The sequence below is a fragment of the Pelodiscus sinensis genome, chromosome 11, assembly GCF_052426305.1.
Source record: "Pelodiscus sinensis isolate ZL-2025 chromosome 11, ASM5242630v1, whole genome shotgun sequence".
Lineage (NCBI taxonomy): Eukaryota > Metazoa > Chordata > Testudines > Trionychidae > Pelodiscus > Pelodiscus sinensis.
The window spans coordinates 42,143,373-42,166,434 of record NC_143062.1 but is presented as its reverse complement, the minus strand read 5'-3'; the positions used below and the strand labels follow the sequence as shown (position 1 = coordinate 42,166,434).

At 40.5% G+C, this 23,062-nt stretch overlaps 1 protein-coding gene across 35 annotated transcripts in view; it reads right to left on the bottom strand.

Annotated features, from left to right (window-relative positions):
* Positions 1–23,062, bottom strand: part of FOXP1 (forkhead box P1) — a 561,728-nt gene that overhangs the window by 331,192 nt on the left and 207,474 nt on the right. The window lies entirely within an intron of this gene.

Genomic DNA, 23,062 nt, shown 5'->3' with positions numbered 1-23,062 from the left:
ACATAAATAAGATTATGCTCCCCTTCCTTCATTTCTAATGCTGCAGCCTACAGTGTGACATGGACTGTGTACTGCTGCCCTATATTCCGTACCTAAATTTCATTCTGAAAGATCACTTACACATAAGAGAGAGAGAGAGAGAGAGAGAGAGAGAGAGAAAATGAGAATTTGGGCTTAAAAAGGGGGCTTAAAAAGGGGGATCATATATTTACTGGGATTCCAAAGCATGTACCACAGCTGATTTGGTAGGATATTGAATTCCACTAAGGATTCTAGTGAGGAACAAGCACTTTTCATTTCACTAACCTATTTTACAACCCTTCCTAGCACTCCTGGAGCATGAAGGGAGGAGGCAACAAGACTTTCCCTTGCATAAATTCACAATCAGAGCGAAAATAAAAATAAAATTGCTATTAGGAGCCAGTAAAGTCTATCAGGATTAAAAAACCAACAACCAAACACCTTCTTGAAGAGATCCCACAAGAAATTTTAGAACCCCTATATTGTTCACGATTTTTGCATTGAAATGACCTTCCAAATCAGGTGTTAGATAATACGGTTCACACAGACGATAGTGATCTAACCTTGATGCAAATAAACCATAGAACAAAAATTTAATCAGTATATCACTGTGTAAAAGCCTTTGTCCATCCCAATGGAGCTTCTAATGACTGTTTTGGCAGTTCTGGCTGGTAGTTATGCCTCCCTGCTCATATATATCTCATACTGGTTGAGCAGGCTAATGGAACTGCTGTTAGTGGAATCCAATATTAATGCTCTGTATCGTGCAAAACTAGATGCCACTGAATATATTATACAATTATAGGTAGTATCCAATTCCATACGTATTAGATACTGGACTCTAAATTAATATTTTAATAAGGAAAGTGAAATAAATACCACATTTCAGGTAAGGTGTCTATGCAATATGGATCTGCCAGTCTTCCTGCTCTAAGACTGCTCTACACAGCAGCAAACAGAAAAGACATAGGACTCTGACAAAAATCTATAGGCAAGCTTTAGATGCTGAGTGACACATACTGATGCACAGAGTCAAAGATGTCATCTTCATGCAAGCTCCACTAACTATAAGCTTGAGAGAAAATGAAGCAAAAAAAAAAAAAGTGTGTGTGGGGGGGTGGAGGGAATGGAGTAAGACCTCCAGAAAATAAACAGGGTGTACAGTTTCAAAGGCTACAGACACAGACATTTCATTGTTCAAGCCAATTATCAGTGGAAAATAATAACAACAGATGGATTCAGAGTCACTGACTTTTCATATGCACTTCATCTTTGCACAACAGATGATGAAATGCGAGAGCTATCTCAAAAAGGCAAAACATCTTTCAGTAAAAGAACTCTATACTCCAGATGGGGACCTTCTAAGGCAGCTGATTATCTTCTTATAATGCTATAAGATAGACTTACTAAAACATTTCAAGAACTGATCAGATAGGCTGAGTACAATGGCATCATTATTAGAAGTAGTCACTTCAGCCTTGTGACTAAAAACAGTCTGAAATTTCAATAAGGTTAGAACTGTATGTTTCTTGTTTTCACATCAAGTACTTTTGGTTCCAAATAAAAGGCCCCAATCCCCTCATGTCCAGGCTTAAGAATTCAGTGGGACTTCTCTGCTCAAGTAGAATAGCATAGGATTGGGCCCACCTCTTAGTTTTATTTTTTGCTGTATCAGACCCTAGATCCTGATAAATACAGATACTACTCTCGTGAATAAGGTAGAGTTTTACCAGTATGTTCCTCACTCCCAGAAACAGACATTAAGCATATTCACAATTATTTTGATAGTTTCCAATGTAATTGTTAAATATATTGGGACCTAATTCTTTGCATATGTACCTACAGTGAAGTAAATTGGGAATAAACCCAACCAAGTCAATGGAGTTACACAGGCACATAACTGGTAAGACAGAAGCATAAGGTCTGTAGATTGTAAATCTTACTTAAGAAACCTCTTAAAACAACTCATCTTTTATGGGAAATAAAGCATAATTTGCTTTCAAAGGGAAATAACAAATATATGTAAATTTTGGTGGTTCCGGTGATAAGTAGTTCCAACAAATGTCACATAAACATCCAGTTAAGAAACACCTACCTATCATAACCATCTCCCACTCAATCTGAATACCACAAAGTATGTGTTTTTGATAACATGAATCAGGTGCACCACAATCTCAAAACCTAAAATAAGTAATGGAAACATTAGCTCATTAATCTAAGACAACATTTCTTTATTGCAAGAACACTACTTAACTAGTACACTTTTTAAAAAAATAGTTTGCCAATGCTGCAATTGATTCTCCAAAATACAGAATTTTTTTTTTAAATAGCACTATTTAAAATCAATATTCCAAAGGGTGGAGGGTGTGGAAAACCCATACAACGCCTACATCTATTGCTAACTTTTTTCAGAAGTTAAAAGCTATTTTTAAGCACAATCCTGTTGACTCACCAAATTTAAAATAATGTAAAGGAGAACATGGAAGTGAAAAAGCACAGTATTCCCCATCTTCACAATGTACTCTGTCAAAGGTAAATTCAGAGGGGAACACACAAGCACAGAAAAAAAATTGCCCAAGGCAAAATTCTGCAACTGCTTTAAGAAGCAAACAAGTACACAAAAGATGTGTAATACAACCATCTGGCTCTACTCATGCTATATCAATAATCCCCAAAGTTTATCCCCACCTCCTTAACCAGCCCACACTGATGCCACAAAACCAAATGGTATCACTTATGCTTCCTGCCCATCACATTTAAAAATTGTATTTAGTATGCATACAGTATATTTTTACATTTAATCAATTTCCTAAAGAAAAAAATATTTTAGCTTAAGTTATTAGTTCTGCTTTTTCTACTTATTGGGAGCTGCCAAACCACCAAGAAAGTCCTTGTGGTAAAGACACTCTCATATCAGCACAGTGTGTCAGGTATCAGGATAACGTGCTGGTCAAAATTTCAATCTCATCGCTTCTCTAGTTTTGTGTCACAGTGCAAATCACAAAGGGTGAAGAATAATATGCCCAACAAAATCACCTGCTCAAGAAATCTGGGCACGTTGCATCTGATTTTGGCTTGGTTTCTGAACTTTTGTCTCCAAACAGAATGTGAGAGAATAAATATGGGGAAAGGAAACGAAGTATGGTATTTTTTGCATTTTTTCATTTCATTTCATTTGAAATACTTGCACCAATTATTTTCAACTGCTCAGAATTAATGGATCAGCTTGCTATATGCCATTGTAAAAATTAAGGTGTATCTGTAGACGTTTCAGACCCAGAGACTGGAACATCAGAAAACGAGTACTTCTTCTCTTGATGGATGGGCAAAGGCACATCTTACATTACTTACTGAAACGTACACTGCGCTGGGTGAAGTTATCCTCTCATAAGAGTTAAGCCAAAAAAATGGATAAAAAACGTACACAAACTCACGCAAGAGGCTTCTTCTCTGATTGTACTCTCCCCACGTCACGCTAATTATTGTGTCCCAAATATCTGATACAGGCCACAAACGTGCTGGGCTCTTTCCCTGACAATAGTCATATCACGTGTTCCAATGCCTACTCTTTCACATGTTGTGTGTTCTGGTAAGCATAGCACCCTCATAATGCACTGGCGCTCACACACTCCCATTACCTGCCTCCTCCGCCCATCCTTACCAAGTACTGATCTTTCTAAGCACCCCACAACATGCCAAGCAAAAATCCAGTTCAGTAAAAGAATTGTTTTAGCTTGGCTCACGTGGTTTCAACTGTATGTTCCATACCCCCAAATCGAATAGGGAAGAGGGATACCAGCATGCAAAGATTTGATAGCTGGAACAAGTGCTTTGATGCCCAAAAAAAAGCCCTCTCACGAATACAAGCCGCAGCCATCTCTCCTAAACTGGCTTTGTGAGAGGGCTTATGCATCCCAAATTCACTGAGGAATATGGGAGTTGAAGGCAAAAGAAGCAATTCAGAAGACGAATTCAGTGTATATGAGGCTCAGGACCATTAAGAGGAGGACATGGATCGAGGTAGAATGACGTACACAAGGCATTTCAGAGGCACATTTGCTGCATGGCATCATTCAAGCTGCTTAAGGAGGTCCTCCTTACCTGAAGGTATGTTTGGGGCCCTATTCGTTTAACTGAAGGAACAGTTCGCTTTTGTTTGGGGTTTATTGTGTTCTTTAGGGAAAAAAAAATCACCAGTGTAACCATAATGATTCATACTATGAAAGCTTGACCTAAAAATGGTACCAAAAACAATACTTCAAAGATATTTACAGAGCACCAGTCACCGCAGTATTGAGGTGCTGACTCAAAGCTCTTATTTTAATTGACTATCTTTCTATAATGACATACCTAACTCAAAATTCTGTTCAATGTTAAAAATGCTGCTCTAAACCAAATAAAATGTGCTTTCTGAAGGGAAAAAACCCCACCGCCACCACCAAGAATAAACCACTGATCTGCTTCCAGACAGTACTGAGTCAGGCAAAATGCCCTATGGAGCATATGCAACAAAGGCAGCATTTCGCCTTCTAGCAAAAGACTTCCTATCCAGCTTTAGTTTTTCAGAGTGACTCCTGACTGAAACAAGCTACGCACAGCTCTCGAAGACTCAGCCAGAGGGAGACTCGCTCTTAGTTAGTCTAGTAGAACTGATGCTCCTAGACCACAAGAAATCTCTGGTTTGAGTAACAAGTGTGGTTATCTGGAGGACACACACAGCGAATCCAGCCACCGGATGGGGGACTGCACTAATTGCTTAAGTCTGCTCTAGTGTCTGGCCATCAGTTGGCAGGCGCATACACATGGCTGCCTACCAGGCATAGGTTAGCACAGCTGGAGCCAGATGACTAACTATTAAAGAGATTCTTCCAGTGGCAGCCTCTGGCTCCTTGGCATACTCCAAGCTGGTTGTTTCCGAGACGTGTCTTTAGCTCTTTCTTGCAAAGCAGCTAGGCTGTTGTGGAGCTGCATGCACTTTTTTCCTCCTTTAAAAAGGGAAAAGCTTTTCACCTGCCAAGACAGAGGTTTTGGTTTCCGATTTCAGGTGCAACTGTTGATGACACCACTGACACCCAAGGCGGCTAGATTTCATGTCCTGCTATAGGTATAATAGCAGACATTGTCCAGCGGAGGAGAAACACAAACCCTAAACACTCACAACGACCTTGGTATGGAGGCAAATGGGGAACTGTTTTGCAATTATTTTCTTTGGAAATAAATATATTTATATTGGTTAAGTCTGGAGCTACATTCAGGCTACCAATCTGGGATTATGAACACTTTGTTAATATTTTTAAAATCCTTTTCACTTTCATTTTAATATAAGATGTCTGTGACTTGACTGTACAACTTCTTTGTAAGAATTAGAAACAGTCTTCCACAAACCTAGGGCTGGGTAAATGTCTCAGTAAACTAATCCACACCTGGTCTATGTAAAAATGGGCTCATATTTTCCAAACAGAAATAAAACCCATTTATATGAACCAGGTTTGGATCCAACTGCTAAATCGTTCAGCATGCTCTATACAGGCTTTTGCTGTGATTAAGGTAAGAGATGGTGCTTACTGGGTGCACATGGATGTTTGCAGACACAACAGCTCCTTCCTGAGGGCCAGCTGCATACAAGGAACAATTCTAAAACAGAATTAAACTGTGCAGGGCAATTCTACCCTAAATTCTGTTTGCTGCAAATGCAGAGTAACCACCATTTTAAGAACAGCAAAGAAGAATTTGGCCCTGTCTCTTTTCTGTTCCCAAGAAAAACGAAGCCTGTCATGCAAAATGACTGAGAACTACAAGCTGTCCATGCCAAAAATACAATAATAATGTGTGCAAAGATTAATTTACAGGAATACAAAGTCTAACTAAAACATTCTAATACTTTGAAATAATGCTTTAAGTTCAATTCCTGTACATTTTTGGAAACCACCATAACATAATGAAGTTTTACTTTAAACACAGCATTTGTAACTCATGTCAGCCTCTTCAGGTAACTTGGACCACACACTAGGAAAATACACTTTCTTGTACATTTTTCTACAACTTACAAACTGAGGATCATATAGTGCCTTCCATCCACCAACAAAACTCTCATTGGCACAGACAAAACTGTGCATGGATCAAAGATAATATGTGTACCTAAGAATATTCAATGTTTAAAATTAATTGGCAAAAAAGTAGAACCCAATGTCTAATTTATTTTTGTTGCTCTCCCTGCGTTTTTTCAACCTTCTCCCCTTTATTTCACAAGTACTTCACTAGAAATCTTTGTGGCAGGGATTATGTCATACTGTCACAAGATCAGGTGTGAAGTACAGTATGAATAAATATATATCTACAACTACATTCAATTTTCAGTGGTTGGGCATCAAGGGACAAAGAGGTTTTTATGCAGAAGTATTAACGGAGAATTTAATTTCAAATGGTTTGCATTAAGAAAAAGCAGTAACTACATACAGTATGGGCCTAAAAGCAACAAAAAACTCCCTCCCTTTCCCACTTTTGGAAAAAGCAATTCAGAGTTCTAAAAATTACTGCTCTTTATATTAAAAATGGAGGGTGCTTGATTATTTCTTCTTCTAAGTCACTGATACCATGCAGGATAATTGTACTTTATGCATTGGTAATAAAAACTCTTCACTGAAAATAAACACATATTTTACAGTAATCAGGCAGAAACTATTTTGGTACCTTTTCACGAGTAGCCATTTACTTTGGCACTAAACTGCAGTGTGTAGGAAAGAATACAGCATATGTGCTAACACAAGAAAAATTAAGACTCTAGAATGAATATACAGTGAAAGAAATTTAAAGCAGCCTTCTTGTGTTCTGACATAAGAACATAAAAATGACATGAGCAAGAAAAGATTAGTTTACATACTTTTCAATCACAGCTGCCGCTCAGAAACCACGATACCTTTAAAATGGCATTCTAAGGAAACAGAAACAATGTGGCTGGAGCTAGATATAGTTAAAAGGGTATTTTTTATTTAGGCACTTCGTACAACACTGAACCGTGGCACAATTACAAGGACAAGAAAGATTTTTAGTCTGATTAATTTAGAAATAATCTACTGATAAATAAGAGTGCACTGCAAAGGATTTTGCAGAGCAAATTTGTATCACCAGCCTTACATGTCAAAACAAAGGGACAGTAAAAAAGCAAGCCACTAGTCTTAGTATTTAATTGGGTGCTAAAGATTCCTTATAGAGGAACTCGGAGCCATCATTGAAAGCCCCCCAGTGTGTCCCTATTTCTGCAAAGGATACAGGCCCTCTCTCTGTGCACTAAAACAAAATTAAATTTATCAAACGATTCAATTAATAAATCACTTGAGTGGTCACTGCAGCCCAAGTCCTATGAAATTTCATAATTTTAAAAATATTTGCATTCTGCAACCACTCAAGATTGGCTGCAAGGTGCCATAATACATACTTAATACTTGAATTGGAGAACAAATTTATTTAATAAATGCAGAGCTAAGTGCAATAATGCCATACCACTCGAATGGACAAATCACTTAGTGCATCTCAGAAGAAAAAGCAAATACACTTTTTTCCATGATTTCAATGCCTGTTACTGCTATGGATGGATTCTCAGGAAACTCACCTGATTTTCTGGATTCACTTGGTCACAGCCAGCTGACTTAGCTATGCTGGAAAGCAACTAGAGTAGGGGGTGGGGAATCAAGATCACCTAGTCAAAATCAAATATCTTTTTCCTTTTTGCATTTCTTGTACATTTATACAACTGACTAGGCCCCACTTCACTGCCCTTTACCATTCTTCTCCCTATTTCACTTTTCCTCCCTTTTTGATACTCTACAACTCTTCTTCCCATAAACCTCATTGCTCTTAAACCACAAACCCACTTCTTTGGTCCAGTCCTCATCTCTGCATGTTTCTTTCTACCACACACTGTTCCCTCATCCCATTCTCCCCGCCCCCACCACACACGCACCCCTCCCTCTTTGGATATTACACTGGTCATAGCAGTAGTAAAGAAAGCCATTGTAAGTAAAGCAGGAGAGATGGGAGAGGAACAAAGAAAACCAAGAGAGAGGCATTTCATCAGGCTAAGGAGGGCTCAACACTTTCCAATGATAACAATGGAAGTTCCTTAACTTCATTAAAAAGAGCTCTGGGCCAACTGTTGAAGGGTTCAACCTTCCAATGAGAGTAACATGGTTACATATATAGGCCTCTGCATGTAAGAAGTCATGGTAACATTTTTACAAAGTACCGGGGTGACAAGAGAGATTGGTTTATTTATGAATCGAATCATTAGAGCGCTGTGCAGAAACAAAATCAGCATCTGCGTCTGCAAAAATGAGCTGTGGTTATCCAAATCCACGCACAGCTATAAAGTGGGTGGCCGTAGATTTGCAGGGCTCTATAAATAGTGGCCTTAAATGAAGAGATGAGACATACCAACTGAATTCCTCGCCTAACCTTTGGGCCTGAGTTATGTGCAGTAGTATAGAGTTCATACTTATTCATGTATAAGGTAAAGTTTGAGGGGACTTTCTGGTACTCAAATTGGGTCGTAATGTCTATTTAAAAAACCCACCTGTATTTGTCTTGTAGGGGATTCAGGATAACGCTTAGTGATAATTCTGTTTCCAGTGCAAAGAAATAAAGGAAAGTTTTCAACATAATATGCTTCATCAAAGCAATGGAAGCTTCTCCACAGTCACCGCCCTGACAAATAGTACAGCTCCTGAAAGTCTGTTTGTATTAGTTTTATGGACCTAGTCTACTGCTTAAATCAGGTCTCATTAAAACTGCCATCTATGCAGTGTGAGCCCACTGGGAAATCTACATGCCAGAGCTACTCCAGTTGCATGGGCAGTGCTCAAAGGGAACTGCGTATTCTAAACAGCTCTGGCCATAGAGGGGGAAAGAAAGAGGAGAAATAGGAGTACTTCAGGATGACAAACAAGTGACTCCTCATTCTCCTGTGAATTCAAGCAGTATAACTTTTGTTCATGCAGTGCAGAAGCCCTCATGAAAAAATATTCTACAGTAAGACATGAGAAGAAAGAGGTATCCCTCACAAGGCCAAATCTGGCTTTGAATGCCTATTTTATCATTGGAATGACAACCTAATATGCAAACAGCGCACCCAACCTCCGACACTCAGCAATATGATCTGAACACCAGCCCTTCATTTTAATTTTTAATAGCAGAAGTACTTACATCTTAATATAAATTTATTAATGTTCAAATGAATACAATTAAAGGCCATCATTTCATCTTTGTTTTCTTCTGTGTTAATGATCTGGAAGATCTCTGTCATTTGTATTAGCAAAGAGTATTACTAATATATTCAAAAACAGTTGTTTTGGTGAAGAAGCAATAATCTTTTATGATTAAATTTAAAGTAAAGGGACTAATGAATAATATATCTTCTGATTTTTGTTCTGCTGTGAGATATGTATAAGGATATATAAAACGTTCATTTATTATCACCACATATCCTAGGAAGCAGACATGCAAAATTACCTTTTGTGTGCGTGCGTGTGTCTTATGGGGGTCGTTTATCAGACAGAATGTCCTCCACATAGATAGTCCTAAAATCCCAATTTATAAAGACATTTTTAAAGCTAAATTCCTTAGAAATGGCTGTCCTCCTACTGGCTAAAATGAAAACTTTATGACATTAAAATATCGGGGGAGGAGGAGGAGCAAATGTTTTTTGTTTTGTTTTACGAGTTTCCAACCCTGACAAATTAACTTTTGATTATGCCTAAATCCAGCAATGTTTCTTACTGACAAAAGCACTTGTAACCAACTCCACACCAAGTTCATGCAAGAAAAGTATTTACTCTAAAAAGTATTAATTTTTATTTAACGTCTGTGGTCTTTGGGCGGGGAAGGGAAACTTCACATAAACAAAGCCTATATATACCAAATATCAGTTAGATTTTAACACTTACCCAGCCAAATGTAGTAATGTTTTTTTTGGTGGTAGCAAGCTATATTTCTTTCATTTTTCAAACACCAACTTAAACCACCAAATATTCTCCTCAGCATTAGCCTCCTTTCTTCAAATAAGAAGAACCTCTTTTATGGTCTAACTTTAATATGCAACAGAAGATTCTGGCAAACATTAGCCAAAATAAGCCCTAGCTTGCATACACAATGTAACGTATTAGTCAGCAAATTTTTAACAAAATGGAAAATTTGATCTTCGTTCTCTACCCTACAAAAGCTCTATATTATCATACGCATTTGGGGGTATGTCTGTGAAGAAGAGGGGAAGTGCCTCTCTTCAGATCCTGGTACTGTTCTGCCAAAATCTCCAGTTCTGAAGTTTGCAGACTGTTCGCCTGCCAAAAGGTGAAGTTGGTCAAAAAATTATTTTCACCAGAACCCCCTACCGCACTAGATCGTGTCATTTTCATCAGGCCAGAGGACCATTACACACCACCAAAGACAAGTGACACGATTCTCTGGCTTGCAAAGCTGATTAATTCAGAAGCAGCACAACTTGGAATAGCAACAACGCAGTGCCTGTATGAAGAATGATGAATCAAAAACTTTAACCCCATGGGGGGAAATAGTGAACCCATGTGCAGAGGATGTGGGAATGGAAGAAAAGTCACCATGGACAACATCCTGGGATAACTTCATTACGAAACCCAAACATTAGAAAACCTAACTGGTGCTAACCATTTGCATATTTTAGGATCACGTAAGAATGAGAAAGATTCTTCGTCAATCATCAACCTTGAAGAAAGAATTCCAAAAAGTCCTAGAGCTATATTCAGTGAATGATTCCATCAGAGAGAGAGGACCATGTGAAATGACTGAGAAAAAGCCAGTGCCACAATGGGGAAAACAATCATTCCTAAATTTTCTACATTTTAAACCTTAGGGACCAAGGCCAAGTGTAAAAAGGAGCAAGAGATAACGACAACTGATTCTTTAAAAGTCAGCATGTTATTTTTTCTGCTGATGTAGATCCCACAATTCCTTCTTTTTTTAAAGCGAAGATAGCCTTTATTCCACCAATATAAGATTCCCAAGAGGAGAACACAGAAGTCTCCCTACTATATACACCACCAAACTAAAGGCACATCTCTCCACATCTCTCTTCTGGGATAGTAATTGAGATGTAGCTGTGTTAGTCTGGTCTTGCTGAAACAACAAACCTTGTTGCCAGCTTTGTCCAAATATTTACTCTGCTGACACCATCATTGGACCGAACCGTTTCAGTTATAAGATAAAGAACACATATTCCTGATCATACAGATATATAATTTATGCCATCATGTGCCAACAGTGTCTGTCTGCTATGTATATTGGACAAACTTCTCAGACACTTCGCCAAAGAATCAATGCACACAAAACAGACATCAGACAGTTTCACAAAGAAAAAACAGTTGCTTGCCATTTCAACCATACTGGGCATTGTCTCAACAACCTCACTACATGCATCCTGCTTCAAAGAGACTTTAACACAAGACTACAAAGGGAAGCCTCTGAACTGTCATTCATGCTTAAATTTAACACTTTACGAATGGGCCTTAACAAAGATGCTAATTATCTTACCCAGTGGCGGATTTAGGGCAGGGCGAGCGGGGCAGCTGCCCCGGGCCCCGCGCTTCCCAAGGCCCCGCTCATGTGCCGTGGTGCCACGGTGCATGCGTTGTGTCAAAGGAGGGGCCCTGCGAAATTTCACTGCCCGGGGCCCCGCAGCGCTGCCCTGGGCCCCGCAGCACTCTCATCCGCCTCTGATCTTACCCATTACAAAGATAGCTTCCCCAATTATCACCCCTAATATCATTATCTCATAGACACTAACCTCCCCCCCAAACCCTCCTCTATTCTAAAATCTGATTTGCCAATTTCATGTGTGTTCACTTTTTTTATTGTATCCCTTTGGTATATATGGTCATGCCAATTTTCTTCCACAATTTGATTCCATCTTGTTAGTCTTTAAAGTGCTGCATAGTCCTGTCTTTTATCTCTTCTGGGATGTGAGGCAGCAGAAAGTCTATGGTAAAATCAGTAATAATAGGGACAAAATTTGAAATGATACACTGCAGACAGCAAAAGCACTTTGTACCTATGTCCGATACTGTCCATGTCTGTGCTTTCTAACTTTCACTGGTTCAGTGTAACACATCAAAGAATTATTTTATTTACAACTGTTGCACATGTGAAGAAATCCAGTTAGGCTACGGTAAGCCTCCCCTTAAGGGTCAGGAGGCAGCCACGTCGACCCACTACAGCCACACTCTGCCACATGACTGAATTAATTCATGGAAAATGAACTGCAGTATTTGCATCTTGTGTTCACGTTAGGCTTTGGATCTTCCACCTCTGAGTCAAGAGTAGCATGACTAGACTCACCAACATGGGGAACAAAGGAAGCCACTGCCCTGGGGACCAGCATACAAAAGGGCTCTGAGCTCCCATATGCCACTGTCACTACTGCGGTGGCTAGGGTTGCCAGATGGTTTCAGAAAAAATACCCAACCAAAAACAAAAAAAACCAAAGCAAACAATCAAAAGGACCCCGAGAGTTGTTAAAGAAAAAAACAGCATGGCCCCTTTAAGAAATGCATGGTGAGATTTTTTGGCCCTAACAGGCTGCCGGCGACCACCTGCCATCTTGCCTCCCTACGCCAGGCTGGACAGCTCCTCAGTAAGCATTAGGGTTGCCAGGCTGCCTCCGTATTGAGCCAGACAACCCGGGATTTTCACCTCCTGGCTGGGGAAAAAAAAAAATCAGAACATACTGGACATTTTAGGTGTCCAGTATTTTCTGAATTTTTTTACCAGACAGGAGGCTAAAATACCAAACTATCCGGGTCAATACTGGACACCTGGCAACCCTAGTGATGACAGCAGTGGCTGGAACCCCAGGACCTTTAAATTGCTGCTGAAGCGCCACATGGTGCACTCTGACCAGCACTGAGGGATGCCTGATGGAGGCACAGAGAACTTCGGGTGGTGCTACCTAGCTCTAGTCCTGCTCCTTCTACCCCAAAACTCACCCTTTCCAGGGTCACGGAGCAGTTCCACACACATATAGAGCCCAGGGGCCCAGCAAGGCAGTCTAACCCGCTGATCCTTACCCAGCCATACTCTTGTTCCCAGCTTCTGGTTCTAATCTTCAGTCTCTCTCCTGCTTCTAACCTCACAAGATAAGGCCAGCTCAACTCTTGACTGCTGTCTTGTGATTGCAGACTCTGGCTCCAACTGTTAGGTTGGTCTGCCCACATTCTGGCCATGACACCATTTCCTGCCTCTTATGGATATATGGAGAGAGAGAGAAAGAATAAATCAACGCACCATGAAGTTTCCTTGCCCTCTGCCCAGATTAAAAGAAAATGAGAGAAAAAGGTTATTTTCTTCCCTACAGTTTGACCCTTCTGCCACTCATGTGGAGAGCAAAAGAGTAGACTAAGGGGAGGGCGTCTATGATAGACGTCTGTAAAATCATGACAGGAATGTAGAAAGTGAATAAGGAAAAGTTATTGACTTGTTCCCATAATATAAGAACTACGCGTCACCAAATGAAATTAATAGGTAGCAGGTTTAAAACAAACAATAAGTATTTCTTCACACAATGCAGAGTTAACCTGTGGAACTCCTTGCCAGAGGATGTTGAGAAGGCCAGGACTTTAACAGGTTTCAAAAAAGAGCTAGATAAATTCATAGAGGACAGGTCCATCAATGAATGTTAGCCATGGTGGGTAGAATGGTGTCCCTAGTCTCTGTTTGTCAGAAGCCGGGAATGGGCAACAGGGGAGGGATCACATGATGATTACCCGTTCTGTTCATTCCTTCTAGGGGCACCTAGCATTGGCCACTATTGGAAGACAGGATTCTGGGGTAGATGGATCTTTGGTCGGATCCAGTATGGCCGTTCTTATGTTTTTATGAACTACCATTTTCCCACCTCTCACTCTAATGTCATTTAGTACAGGACAAAGAGAGGTTAGAGAGGGTAGCTCTGCAGGATACATAAGGAGCTCCAGTGATCAAAGAGCTGCAGCTGAGTTTCACACTCCACACTTGCAAGGTGAAAAGAGGGGCCTTATAATTTGGAACATGCAATAAGAGGATTATATATGAGGGAGGGGGCACAGGGTCAGGCTGAAAGTAAAACTGAGTGCTACTCGGAAACCAACCCCACCCTCACTTTCCCCCACATACACAATTTCATGTTACCCCCCCAAGATGTTCTTGTGATACAAAATGAGAAAGAGAAATAAGAGCGAAGAATAGAAACTGTTCACTAGTACAAAAGTGCATTTCCTTTCAAGAACTGTGTAAGATCAACACCCTCCTCTAGCATGGACTTCCATTAGAAGTAAGTCACACTAGGTGTCTTAAAGGAAACAGTCACCCATACCTCACAGGTGCATACATTAAGCTGTGGAACACAATCAAGATTAGTATTATCTATTCCCACAATAATGTTTACCACCCTGAGTTTAGAAACACTAGCAAAGATTCCAAAGTCTCCCCATCGTCTGCTAAAGACAAGTAAGCCTTCAAATGTAATCCTTACAAAACCTTTGTTCTCCATAAACCTGCTCCGTGTTTACCTGTGTTTGGATCTGATCCAAATATTCTGTACAGCTCTCTCTCACATTTTGTTCTCTCTCTCGAAAGCTTTGGCAACTGAAATCTATTATGATGTCAAAAGGTAGCTGACAACATAAAATGTATCCCGCTGAGTTGATGCTGCACACTGCTAAATTTACAACAACATAAGTATCATAAAAATTATAAGAACTGCAAATTAACTGCTGATTTTTTTTTAGTTCACTGACATAAATAATAGTAAAGATGTTTGGAAGTTATCCAGATCTTTACAACTATTTAATTTGTCAAAATCTATCAAGTGTGTTTCAACCACAAACCTGTCCTGTACAGCACATGATCTTGCACATACTTATACTAGCATCATAGGCAACTAAAACGAAGTTTGTATAATTACTGTATACTAACCCACTTTTTCATAATGGTGCATACGTTGCCTCTACATTATTTTTGGGGAAACTGATATAACCAGAACTATTTCAAGATTATTTTTACCTTATTTTTAATTTTCCATTCTTCATACTATTGCCTTGAGAGCCTATGGGGAACATTTTTTTTCTTTTTTTTTTTTTTTTTTTGCCAATTTGACCCTATTTCTACCCTCACAGGGTTATACATTTCTTATGAAGCTCTTATCAGCACACATCTTGTTTACTTTATTGTTTGTGAATACAGCTATTTTAGAGTCGCTTCAAGGTGTTTTAAGTGTGCCTCAAAAATGGGGCTATTGCTTTGTTTACGGGGCATTTGTTTTATTTATTTCGCAGAGTAGATGCTTTTAAAGAATATTTACATTTCAGAGGACATTTCTTTTACTACCATTGTAACTTTGACCAAACTTTATACCTCAGTTACTGTACTTGACAGTGACCCTTTAATCTACATAGTGTACAAAGTTATGACTGTAGACATTACAGGGCCTTCTTCAGAAATAATTCATTTTCACTATTTCATTGATAGCATGCACCACAACTCATGTGCCATTGCTTTAAGTGTGTATCACTTTATTAACACCAGTAGGGGAGGGGGGAAACTCAGCGGACGAAGCCAGCATAATATGGCAACCTTGCATGTTGGCAACAGGAAACAAAACGTCTTGAGGGCCACACCCAGAGCATCCATGGGCCACATGTGGCTCTTAGGTCACAGATTTCCCACCACTGAGGAAAAGGGACATTACACAAGAATGTGTTTGGCTCGAGGGGAGGGATGTTAAATTTAGTTTAGTCACCTAACCGGCTAGTCGATGGATTCTCCTGCCCTGGGAACTAACCCCCCCTGCTGGCTCTTAATACATTTAAAAATCAGGAGTGCAGTGGGGGGAACAGGTGCGAGCCAGTTCCCCCCTGACTATTGGCTATCCCCCGCACCGGCTCCTGCTCCCCTTTGCTGCCTCTGATAGGGGGGAAGTGACTAGTTGACTATCGGATAAGCTTCTGCTTATCAGATAATTGACTAGTCACTTACATCCCTACTTGAGGGAACAGGTTTATCTGACCAAGGAACATTCCACATTTTATTTGATGGTGAGGCAAAAAAAAAGAAGAAGAAGAAAAAAAAAAGAACATGCGCATTTCTGATTTCCCTCACAACTGGTCCAACCTCTCATCTTTAATAGTTATCCTCCATGCTATTTTTCTGAAAAGCCTCACATCTGCACAGCCACAGAAACTGTTTTCTTACATTTGAAAAGGGAAGGATCCCCTTCTTCAGGGGCTGCTGAGTGCCACAATTGGCAGCCTCATTCATCTTTCCAAGTAAGTAGCGTTTGTGATGGCCACTGCTGTTCTGTGTTAGACAGGGCCCTATATTTTCGATGCCAGGAGTCCTCAATAAGTACAATCTAGCTAGGAGTCAACCTAATTGTCACGCAGTAAATCCTAACTTACGAAAACTAGTCAGAAGAGAAATATTAATGGAATTAACCCAAACCAAGTGATTAAATGGAAAACTGATGGCTAAATCAATAAATCAGCAGTAAACCTCAGGCTCACAGACAACAGCTACTCCACCCTTATTATTGATCTTTTTCTTTTGCATGAATATACTCTCCTGAATCTTGACTGAATTAACTGAAAGCAGTCACACACCTAGCCAAGACAAACCCTGCTTTAGTTTTAAACCTTATTTGTGACAACTGCTGAACATAGGATTTTTTAAAGTCAAGTAACATATGCTCAATGCATTCATTTGCATGCCATTACCCAGAATATCCTTTCCACCTCAGTTGCTCCTTAAGGGTGCTAGGACCTCAATTCAGAGTGAACTAAACAATTTGGGTGGATTGTGAACGCTCTAAATTTTCCCTCTGTCTGGGAGGAAGTAATAGTTTTAGGCAGCACCAGAAGTCAACAAATCAATCTTATTAGTACCTGGGTTTAGAGACACCTTCATTTAATTGACATCTTAATCTGAAAACACGAAAGAAAACTACACCTTGCATCTTCCTTTGATAAAAGTATTGATCAAATATGTTACACCAATGTTCTGTACAGCACCATTATGGTATTGTACATGTTCACCCTGGTCATAAATCTTCAGCAACATTCTACATGCCTCTGCAGCAGCTTTACTGGAGACGGGGAGTTTAGTAGAACACAATAAACCTTCTTGTTATTTATTCTCCATTAAAACAGACGTCACACTTTATTGTATCCGTTCCCAGTGAAAACAAGTTCCTGCCTCCCACAGGACAAGTTTAATATGCAGACTCTTGTAATAATATTGATAATGGGTAGAAATTGTACATTTTATAAAGAAGAAGACAGGTCATTTAATGTTTTATAACAGTCGTGCTGATATCATAGCTTCCCCAAACTGTGCTTTCAAACAAAATTATAGCCTTTCCTAGAGAATGACCTAACTTACAACTTTAGGCTAGGTACAGTGGAACAGATTGGCAGCTGTAAATTGGCAAATCTCTATTATCTTCAATGAAGCTACACTGATTTATACCAGCTGAGAATCTGGCCCAGTGTAGTCATGACGGAGTTTAAATTTGCTTCTTGACACAAACAAGCCAAGTTACCTATAACAACATGAAAAAATTAATTATTTGAGCAACTAAAAAGAGTTTTCCAGTTGGGAAGGAAATGGGCTTAATTTAGTAGTTAACTCCGCAAATGCTAGAGAAGGAACTAAGGAATGAGGAAACTGGGGGGTCAGGAGAGAAGACCAACCATAAAAAACTGCTTAGGGATTGATAGTTCACCTTGCAAAGAATTCTGGAAACAAGGGTATTATACATAAAGCCATCAACACTTGTTAGAGACAGAAATTCACTACAACCACCAGTAGTACTGGCTTTGCAAACTTAACAAAAACATCCTTTTCCTTATTATCACTGTCTCTTTCTTTTGTGTAAATCCGCCGATACAGTTCAAAGGGAAATGTTATGACCCTTCTTGCATCTAAAACACAGCCTCCATTTAAACATATTGTAATTAACGGGAGAAGTGGAAGGACATGTATAGCCTCAGAATTTTTTCCTCTGACACATTTGCAGTATAATGAAGCAACTAAGGAGAACCCAAACTGAGTTTCATATTTGGATCACTAAGATGATAAAATGGATTAGCTATAAATGTTACAACCTAAATCCCAAACTCTGTATTGCAATCAAATACTAACGAATACCAATTGCTAGCTAAAGTTGATTTGTAATAACATAGGCAAGACTTGTTACCATTAAGTACCCTGCCACTTTTTGGATACCAGCTGTCTTTTACTTGATAGCACCTATCTCCCAAGGAGAATATCACCAACATTGTAGCTTTCACAAATACCTATTTCCTTGTGCTCCTGCCATCGCTTTCTCAAACAGATTGCCATTCTATTAAACTCCTTAAAATATGAAGCAGGAGACTCCTTTTCCTGAAATACACTGGCTAGAAAGAGGACGCCTTTTAATTTTTTTTTTTTCTGTCCCTGATCCTGTGCAATGCTTTTGCTTACTTTGGAGGTGGAAACAAAATAAAATGGCAAGCCAGATCTCTCCATTCCAAAGGGAGTGGTTTCCCAAGAAAAGCATCATTTCGTTCCCTTCCTATTTCCTTTCAGCACTGTAGACAAACAAGCAGCAGACCTGCTACTTAAAAAAAAAAAAAAAAAAGTCTACCACAGCGGCAGGGACCAGTGCTAATTCAGAAATCTGTTGTGGCTTTGGAGCAGCAGGTGGCCTTTACTTCGAGCCTACCTGAAGTGTTAAAGTGATTGAATATTTCTGACTTTTTAATTTTGTGGGGGAAGAAAGCAAAGTATAAGTATTCTGGAACAGCACTTTTTAAAAGTCGGAAATGAGGTGAGGCCCAACTTACGTTCCTGAAAAAGAAGGGAAACTTGAAGACATTTATGATCCTCAGAATAAGTATTTTCATCTTTTATTACTAAAATTGTTGTGGAAAGAAACTTGCTCCTAAATAGCAGACCTTCTAAAAAACAAAAATTTGTGAAAATACAACCCCACCCCCTGAACACCTATAAAAACAAAAGCCAAGGACTGATAGGCAGTCCAATTGTGGAAGACATAATTGCCAAAAATAATAATCACAATAATTAACAAATTGTTTGCTAATACAATTGATCATTGTGAGCAAAGGTCGACCATAGAAGTGATCTATACCTAAACCCGGAAAGGTTAGGATACTGAAGCCATGAAATATAAAGTCTGACCCGAGTTCCAAATATTTGATTTAGCAAAGTAAATATGGTTGTTTTTGTTGGGTGCAACAAGCATTTTTCACAGAGTGAAGAAATATGGTAAACAGCTGCTAATCATACCCACAAAAGAGGACATTGTGTTTAAATCCAAGGTCATGTTAATAGCTTAAATTTAATTAATAAAACTCAACAGTAATGTTACCCAAGTTTCCAACGTCTGCTTCCTTACACTCAAGGACCTATTCATTAAAGTACCATTTATATGGGGTGTTTCTTGGTATTATTGCTGAATTGTAACAAGGGTTTTAGGCTACACAATACAGAAGTAAAGTTTATCATGTTATGCTATGCGTCTCAGTGTTACTACTGTAGCATATGGACATAGTTTGCGAACATATGCAAAAAGTAATGTTGCAATATGTGGTACTCTAAAAGCAGGTCTTGCATTATTCTCATCTGTCCCCCATGCAATGGAGTTCATATGACAATTAAGTTTGTTGAGCTAAAAAATAATGTTCGCTCATGAAACCTGACATCAAAGGCCTGGATGCAAGTTGGGATAGTACCTGCATCTTCTTTTGGACTTTTTTCTTTGGGAAAGGGGGAAAAAACTGTTTTCAAGGAATGTTGTTTTCTGAGTTCATTCTGTGGTCAGTCTTGAGTCTTAGATCAGATAGAAAGAGCACAATTGCATAGGAATGGTTTAGTTAACTGAATGTCAATGCAGGGACCTATTTTAATATTTTGAAATCATTTTACTTGCTGAGAAGATTGCAACATGTTGTTGAACTCAAATGGATAACAGGCCTGATTTCATTTCACATATGCTGGTGTAAACCAGGGCAGCTCCACTAAAATAAAAGGCACATAATTTGTGTACGTGAAAAGAGGAGAGAAATGGAGATCAACTTTAAAGCGGGTGTCAATTCCAGAATCTGCCTTCTCCCCTAATATAATGGCACTACCAGTGATTATGGATTATTTCTCTTGCAAATAAATTTGGCTTGTGGGATGGAAAACCTGAGGCACAGATGCTTGTTCATTGAATTTCTATACATCTTTCAAGTGTGAACTTACTCCCTCTGTTCCACAATGTTAAAGCCATGACATTACACATTCTATTCAAGGTCCCCAATGTAACGCATTATTTCCCTGTTATCGTTCATTATAATTTATGTCGCAAAAGCACCATATCCAATACACTACTAAAAACTACACACTTTTATGGCAACCAGATGTTCTAGCTTTTGGTAGAAAATAAGTCAGTCCTACCAACCAATGCACTTTGTGCCTGGAAAACAAACCTCTCCCCCTTTTTGATATTTTAATATTTTTTCCTACCTTCTGAAGACAGTATGAAGACAGCACGATGGCCATGATGAAAAGAATCAACCTTTGTTATTGCAATGCTAGGTTTTCTTCTAATTTATAGTCTATGAGTGTATCCAGTAAGGCCACCAAGTAGCTCCCCTTATGCACAACCCTATTCACTATATTTTCTTACGCCAACCACACTACAAATAGAGATCAAATGTCAGCAAGTATATGGAATTCTTCCCACCTTTCAGATGCAATTCTTTCTAGTACGGCCATTAAAACCAGGTTAGACAAACACCTGACACCCAGATCAGCAGTTCTCAACCCCCTGGAGTCCACGAACCTCTTCAAAGGAACCAAGGGTCCCATGGCTGAAACCCAGAGCCAGACCTTCTCTGTGGGGCAGAAGGCTTAAGCCCAGGGACAGTGCTGGGAACATGGAGATCACTGCTCCCCCTACCCACCCATGAAGCACAGCAGCCCCGGGGGACAGTTCCACACTCCCCCCACCATCTCTTCTCCCCACCACCTGCTCACATCACAGATAAGAAGCTGGAGCTGGGCTGGGCCGGGCAGGGCAGCTCTGGCTGGTGTCATGGTACAGGCAGCAGCAACATTCCCTTGTCTTCTGCTAGTGCCCCAGGTAGAAGCTGGTCCTTAGCTTTCAGCAGCTATTGTTCCCACAGACACAGCGGTTAGAGCCACCCAGGTGGGCAGACCCCTACAGGAACAGGGACCGCAGTGGAGACCTCCCAGCACAGTCCCTAGTACCTCCCACCCTGCACCATGTGCTACCCCCTGCCTGCACATGGCTGCTAGCCACCCCCATCCCTTCACCTGCAACTTGAGCTACCCCCTGCCAGCACACAGCCCCTATCTACTGCTCTCCCTCCAATGGCAGCAACCGCATCTGCGCACAGACTCTAGTACCCCTCTCCCTGCACTATCCCCTCCTGCACAGCCCCCAAGTAAGCCCTCCAACTTCCCCCTTGCATACAGCCCCCAAGCAAGCCCCCCAACGCTCTCTGCAAACGGCTCCCAAGGAACCCCCACACCCCAGCCTGCACACAGCCTTCAAGCAACCCCCATGTCTTGGCCTGCACACAGCCCCAAGCTACTCAATCCCTGTATCCTCAGCTATTTTCCAACTATTGAAGCTAACCCCTTCCCCCCCCCCTACACTTTGAGTTATAATTTTTGGTTGCGTGTCCCCACTCTCCCAACCCAGACAGGCTGGTTGGTCAGTTGAGGTGAGTCAGGGTGAAGGTGGCACTCCCTCCCTGGACACCACCATGCAGAGGTGGCTTAAGCCCCACTGGTGCCTAGCCCCCAAAACAACAGTTAAACTATGCTTATGCCCAAGGCTCCTGCCCTGAAGCCCCTTGCCAGCACCTGGAAATTTTATAGCATGTCGAAGGGGAAGGGACCCTTAGAGAGAAAAAGTTGAGAACCCTAGGGCTAGATAATACTAGTCCTGCCATACGTGCAGGGGACTATACTAGATGACCTCTAGAGGTCTCTTCTAGTCCTATGATTCTCTCTCACTCAACAGTCTGTGCTATTTTCTATCTTGGGAGGGGCTGGTGATTTCCAGTAACGTGATAACCAGATGATCTGCCACCAGAAAGGATTGCAGGAATCACTATCAATTGGCGCTTGGGGCTGGAGAGCCCCACTAGAAAACAAGCCTGCTGCTTTTGGGAAGTCCCTAATAGTATTTAAAGTTTATGTGACATTGTAAGAATGTGGGGGCAGGGATCGTCTTTCTGTTCTGTGTTTGTACAGCACCTAACATGCAGGAGCCCTGCTCTAAGACGAGGGTTCCTAGTTGCTATGGTAATGTAAATAAGAAGAAACAAAACAACAAACTTTCCTCTTCCCCACTGCTCCTAATTATTAGATGGCTCCATGACTAGAGCCCAGTGCGGATACAAAAATGTAGATCCGCAGCCGATTCGCATCCGCCAGGCTCAACAACCATCCGGTCCATAATCCCGATTTTATTGGAAGGGGGAGGAGGAAGGAAGAACCGAGGAGCCAGGAGGGGGCAGGATCATGCAGGGAAAAGGCAGGCAGATGCAGGGTGCATGTGCATGTCTCTTGAGCGCTGCTGTTTCTGATCCTAGATACCGAAAGAGGGCAGGGGGGAGGGGCGGTTTGGGGCTACTTGTTGGACTAACATTCTTGTGGAAGCTGTTGTCTAAGGCTGTGGCTAAAGGGAGAGAGGGGAGACAGAAGTGATCACATTACACAGAAGGGAGCGCTGTAGAGAAGTACACACAGCAGTGCGTGTCCACCTTGACAATTCTCAAGCCTGCTATTAACACATGTGCAAGACTCCAGCACTGGACACAAAGGCTAAGTTCAGCTCAGACTGACCAGCTCTTGCAAAATTTTGCTGAAAAGATTTTGCAGTCCAGATCTACCTGTGATTAAACTCAGGCTAACTCCATGAATACAAGTCACAGAAAGCATCACATTGTATCATACTAATTTTGAA